Below are 6,951 nucleotides of genomic sequence, written 5' to 3' on the forward strand. Positions count from 1 at the left end.
TGTCCACCCAAACATTACCACCCTTCACAGACCAAAGTGAAACTAATATTTGGAAATGGAACATAATGTGATGCTGTTCACCAAACACTGAAGGGTGTTTATTTCTGTGCTACAGACTGTTTATTAGGGTGGTTTACATTGTTTGCATTTAATGTACATGGGCCACAGTTAGGTAAGGTGAAGATCTGCCACAGAGGAAGATAACTGTAAAAAGAAGCTAAATACAAGTAGTGACAATAAAGCAGTGAATGTAAATATTACATAAGATTTGAGGGAATATAGATATGAAACGTTACATTAACAGGTCTACAGAGATGTGTAGTGTGCATTGGAAAATGAAAACTGACTACTTAAAGTCATCTAAGGCCCTGTTTCAGTACATGGACAATTATGTTATCCATATTAGGATACAGATGATTTGATGACTGATGAATCCAAATGTGAATTGGTTTAAACTGAAGACTGTAAAATAAGTAGCGTCCACCTACTGTTATCTGATATTTCCTTACATAGTTCATAATCTCCAGTGCTGCTGACTCCTTTGTTTGCTGCCCATCCAACGCTTGTAATTCTTCTCTTTATCCTTGTTTTTTTTTTTGTTTTTGTTTTTTTTTTTGTTTTTTCATGCAGTTGACTCAGATCTAATTTTTCCTCTAAACAAACCAAATTTAATTTTTCACATCAGATCTGAGGCACTTCCATATGTGGTCCTGTATTTGATTCATATCTGATTTCTGACCAGTCAGAACTAATTCATTGTTTTAACAACTACTTTCAGCCTAAGCCGTAAGCACAGCTTAAGCAGTGAAATTACCAATATATCAAAGTCTTTTTAAAGTCTGCTTTGTGAATCTTGCAGCTTTATGAAATTTAACTGAGACTACATTTTAGTCTCAGTTATCATCAAGGCTCACGTTCTACTAGTCAGCCAATCAATCCTGATTGTGACACACTTTATGCTCAAAATAGTTTTATCTTCCATTTGGAATAAAATGTGTAATCAAATATTTTTCACTCTGTTAGTAAGGCACTGCAAAGTAAAATCTTCCATGTCTTTGTGGTGGACAATAAGATTCTTTCTGAAATTGTAAGCCCTTGTATGAATAATGAAATTTGAACAGCAATTAATCAACAGATATAAATGTAATGTAATCAACAGCAATTGTATTAATGAACACCGGCTACAGCAGTGAAAGTTGGATTAGAATTTGATTAGTCTGTCAAGCTACACCTGTCCCCTGTTTTACACACACGTACACATATTGTACTGTCTTAACAGTGTATTGCTGTAGGTGAGATCAGTATCACTTTCACACAGATGTCCAGAAATTCCTCAAATGGCAGCAAATGAGGGTGATATCCCAGATTCGGTGACCTGGATCATCTGCCACAGAGAGTTGGTAAGGATGTTGCACTACACCCCGCCCTACCCTTGGCTCCCTCATCCACCCCTGTAAGGCGTTCACACATTCCCTGCGTTTCTGGAGTGCTGGCTGTCAGCGCCTTCTTCTGCTAAAGAGACGCTGACAGCCATTAATTATCACACAGGCTGAACGAAGGGCATTCCTGTCTGCTGAAATGCTGGTGTACACACACACACACATGCAGATACTCCTCAGCCCTCTGCATCCACACACGTGCAGAGACCCACCACCTGCCCTCCATTGGTCTTCATCATGTTTGACAAATCAATGTTTTGTCCTCTGGGCGTTGTCCAATCACCTTGGAGCCTGGCCGAACATCTCCTCTGGGAGGGATGCGCAGTTAGACGTGAAAATGTAATCATCAGGTAATGCAGCAGGACACCTGAGAAACATAAAAAACATGCATGCACACACACACACACACTGTGCTGGTTGGGAGCTGCCTGTGTGCATGTTTCAACCGCATTTGTGAGGGGTGATTTTAGACCCTTTATAGGCGATGCTCAAGCACACCTAAATTTCATCTCAGAACCCCTAAAAATTATAATAAACATTTATAATAAATTATGATTAATTAATAATTAATTTATATTAAATGTATTAATGAATTAAAAATAATTCATTTACATTAATAATGAATCATTTGGCTTATTAGTAACTAATTTCACAAACACATTGTAGTAACCTTACCCAAGCAGTGTAGGAGAAGAAGGGGGTAGCAGTGGATGTCATGGTGGGGATTAAATTCACAAGCAAATTGAAAAGCAAATACAGTTGCTGCCTGTTCTGACTGTGAACACTGGGTCGTTATTACTGTGACTTAGAAAGTGTGAGGTTACAGTTCCATGGTGTGAATATTGTCAGACAACGTTAGCTGACTTAGCTGTGCACTTGCCAAGTAATGAGCTAACGAAACTGATGCTTTTTATTATTTTAGTTTAAGTGGAGATAAAATACCAAACCTGTGCAGTATTTTAAAACACTACAATTGTTATCCTTCCATAACAAATAAACAAAATTTCAGTTTTATGTTTACATTACAGGTAGGAAAAAAACAGGTTCAGGTAGGAAAGTGAGGTCAAAATGACACTACCTGACTGCATTATCCGTAACAATCCCATATTCAATTAGAGTAATATAAATCTGTATGGTTCAATTTATGCCTTTTATAAGATTACAGATTCTGTGATTGGATGTTAAGTTTGCCATTTGGTTGACAGCACAGACAGGGAGAGAGGAGGACAGAATACAAGGGCAGAGAGTGGGGTTTAGTCACCAGATAGAGCACTGGGCATAAAGCCCTTTATAAATGCACATTCTCCTTGGGGGCTGAGCACCCCTAAAAGTCTGGTCCTAGAATTGCCCCTGATCTGCACAGATACTGACTGGTGATGAAAAGCACACAGGATTTTAGCAGTACATCAGAGCTGAGTACTAAAACAGTATCAGGCATGTCAGCTATATACAGTATGATGGCATGTCTGCTATGTGTGTGTGTGTGTGTGTAGTGAAAGTAAATTATAGCTGGTTGTAGCTAGGACACAGCCCGTTTAGCCGTGCCAGTACTGGACCTTTCACAGTCTCTGTTGTTCCAGTGTCCAGAGCTCCTGCCAGCACATGGAACAGAGTACGGCTTTCATGTGGATGTTGGCTGTGGTGTAGAGGTGCAGGTTTGGTCTCCAGCAGGTAGCAGGAGGCACTAGAGTAAGAGAAAAGGCAGAGGGGTCATCTTTAGGTCTAACATTGTAAATCATGCTAGTAAAGTACATCTGACTAGTGTACTACCTTCTTCTGTTTTTCCTCACATCACATCAGTGTGTGATTAATGTATAAAATTTGTTTGCCTACAATATAATGAGATATAACTGGCTCATTATTGTGATTTACAGGTGGTGACACAGATTAGCTATTCCTCCTGATTTCCACTATTTATATTCCACTTTTTGTTATTATTATTATTAATTCACTTTTGCTTTAAAAGCTGCATCAAAAGCATAATAGTAATGTGTTTAAAGCAGGAACATCTGTAAATCAGTAAGTACTTGTCCATGCATTAATATGAATTGTGAACTGTATGGCTGAATGTGCCATCAGAACAACAGAAACTGTTGTCCACAGCTGCTCTGCTGTGTGTGAAGCTTTAATTAATTAAATCCTTTCAGCTGCCTGAAGACACACCTATAACTTATTGTCCTTCTGACTTTTGCTGCAACATAAGAGATGAAAATACTATGGGTAAAAATACTGGAAACAGCCCCATCCATAGATGTTAACCTGGATTAAGATCAGGACTCAGGGCTTCTGGACATGTTCTTTTCTAATCCATTCTTGTTGCTTTTATATGTAAAGGAAGCCATAATCTGTGTCACCAACATGACTCTCTCCAGAATGACAATTTATTGATTTCACCCTGTACCAGATTCAGCAAGGCAAACATATTTCCCAGAGGGGATGGTGTTCTTTTTCATTTTTTACTTCTGTGAACATAGAGCTGATGTGACTGACCATCCATGATGTCTTTTTCCATTTTCTATAACATCTGTGTAGCTGTACTGTATATCCCACCATAATCTGAGGTGGCTGTTGAGTACATGTCTGACACCTAGGATGCTACCACTGGCCAATGTAAGGCTAGTTTTGACACGGCAGGATGCTGTTCGCTAACAGATACATGTAATGCACACGCTCCAGCCCCTTTTACCCGCATGCACACACACACACCTATAGACAGACACAGCTCTTCAGGTGTGCATGTTCTGTGTCCAGGTGTTAAGGGAAAGTTCAGCTGGAATCTCACTGATGACAGACATATAGGTGAAACATGTGAAACCACCAATAAAGTGTGTGTAAGTGAGTGTGTGTGTGTGTGTGTGTGTGTGTATGTGGACAGGTAAGTTCACAGTGATCCTCCATACCAGCATCCAGAAATGAAGCTATGGCAGCTAAACCCTTATCAACAGCCTGATCCACCATCTGTGTGTGTGTGTGTGTGTGTGTGTGTGTGTGTGTGTATACACATGTGGGAGAGCAGCGCTCTATTGTCACTTTCACTCCTGTAGTGTTCCTCTCTCTTATCTGATCTCTCCATGCTGAGCCTGAATGGCCTGGAGATGGGTGCTTGGAATTCACTACAATGAGAAGTTCACTCACTTTGTAAGGACAGTTGTGAAAAACAGTCCTGGTTCAATTTCACTGTAAAGAAAAGAAAATGAAAGGTCTGTACATTAGACCTAGATTTAGTTTCTTTCTCATGGTTGTAATTGGTGTCACATGTTTTGATAACGCAAAATAGCAGCATGAGAATAAAAGTCATAGAAGATGTGGTATATGAAGAGATTGTGAAAAGCAAGGATTAAAATACTCCCACTTTACCCACCTTCTTGATTCACCTGATGAGTGCATGTGGGTACAGACTGTGTCAAAACAAAATACAGTGAAGAAATAGAAATTCCACTGCAGCAGTATGTAGCCATGTCATATGTGGAGCCTGGTATCCATGTCTCAGTGCCCACCAGCTCGATTCTGTACACTCGTTCCACTTGTGTTGTACAACGTGGCTGTTTCTGGGCAAAAAACAGCAGAGACACCAGAAGAAAGCTGAGAGGGAAGATGAGGGTGAGAGGGCTGGAGGAGAAAGAATTGCAACTGTCATCACAAACAAGAACCATCTGTCTCATTTGTGTAACTTGTTTTCTTTTAATATGAGAAGTATGCTGAAGAGATCTGGGAGTTTGAGAGAGGCCTGGGAGGGCTGGGCCCTGGGCTAAAGCCAGCCTTCTCCTGAGTTCTCTGAGCAAGTGGCATTAATATCTAGACAACCTGGACTATTAACCCCTCACACTCAGTACACACATGAAAACTAATAATGCTAACTAACTAATGCCTGTAGAGGTTCCTGATGTGTAATTCGAGGTGAATAACACCTAATAATTAGACAACATGTCAACCAAATTGTTTTCTTTACCTTCTATTTATTCAATATATTGTCTTCAGGATAAACCATCTGAAATGAAGTGGTAGGCAGTTTAATTTGTGTTTAATTTTTCTATATTGATTACAGGACTGATCACTTCACAGCCTGCTCAGATTGTATTGCATTGCATAAAGATAACTGTCAAGACAAAGAATGCATTTGGTCATGAAAGAGATAATATTCACTTAGGTTTGGTATGTTAATTCAATTAGAAAGAGATTTGTGCTCCTTAGGTTGTTTAGTATCCTCTGGCTGTAGTTCCACTCTAAAGTAGAAAAAGTAAGTTCAGGTAATCTATTAATGCTATGTAATTTTTAAATCCACAAATTGATGATGAAAGTTGCATGTTGTGTGATGCTGACAGGATAAGGGTAAATGTTAAAAAAGTAGTGGAACAATAGCACATGTAGAGAGTCATAAAGTCAGTACTGTAGGTGCTGACAAATGACAGACATGAAAGTGAGGCAGTTAGAAATTCTATCAGATGTCTGTGTCTCAAAGCCTTGTCTGTTGCTGAGTCCATTCTGGGAGGTTTTCCTTTGAAAAGGACCTGCATGAATGCCAAGTATTTGCACAAAATATCAGCTAGTTTAATTCCACAGATATTTGTATTAGCCTTCAAAATTATTTGTTGCATCTTAATTTGCACACACACACACACACACACACACACACACACACACACACACACACACACACACCAAGTGGTAAAACCCTACTGTCAGCCTCTTGTCTGGGCCACAACTGCAGCAAACCACATGAGGCATTACAGCTCTCTGACTGACTGTACATCTGGCTGTCTGACAGACTGAGTACACACACACACACACACACACACGCACACACACACACACACAGACATTCCCAATCAGTGTGGCCACCACCACCCACCTCATCTAGGGCATCATGGTGGCTTAATGAAGGACAGATCCCCGCCGTTGTAGACCAAGGGCGGTTAGAGTTACACTTTCCGCAGAGGGGGGTAAACTGGAACCAGCATAAGTCAAAGATATTGCAAGAGAAAGAACGAAAAAGCTGGAATAAGGAGGGCAGTATGATATTGATAGAGACAGAAGGAGGGAAAAATCTTGTGCCATGTGGTCTGCATTTCACTGTAATCCCTGTTCTAGCTCGTTGTTCCTGCCCCTGTTCCCGGTTCAGCCCAAAACCAATCAGGCGGCTGCTGAAACCTGAGCGGCCGCTCTGGTTCTTCCCAAATCCAGACCACGAGGTTCCCAGCACCCAGGGAAACACATCCATCTACCTCTGGTTAATACACTATATGTAGTAATATATAAGACATATATAATTGCGTTTGTACAAGGTATCAGAGGTGCGAGGAAGGCCTTTTGGGGTGTGAACAGTATATATATGTGTATAGATAGATAGATAGATAGATAGATTGATAGATAGATAGAGCTGCTATACATATATATATATATATATATATATTATATATACACACCACCCATAGGGATGAGATGGGAAATTTTTGTATATAAATTTCCCTTCTCACCCCTATGGGTGGTGTGTGTGTCTTCCTCAATCTCAGGT

Source organism: Mastacembelus armatus, chromosome 5 (assembly GCF_900324485.2).
Source record: "Mastacembelus armatus chromosome 5, fMasArm1.2, whole genome shotgun sequence".
In the NCBI taxonomy this organism is placed as follows: Eukaryota; Metazoa; Chordata; class Actinopteri; order Synbranchiformes; family Mastacembelidae; genus Mastacembelus; species Mastacembelus armatus.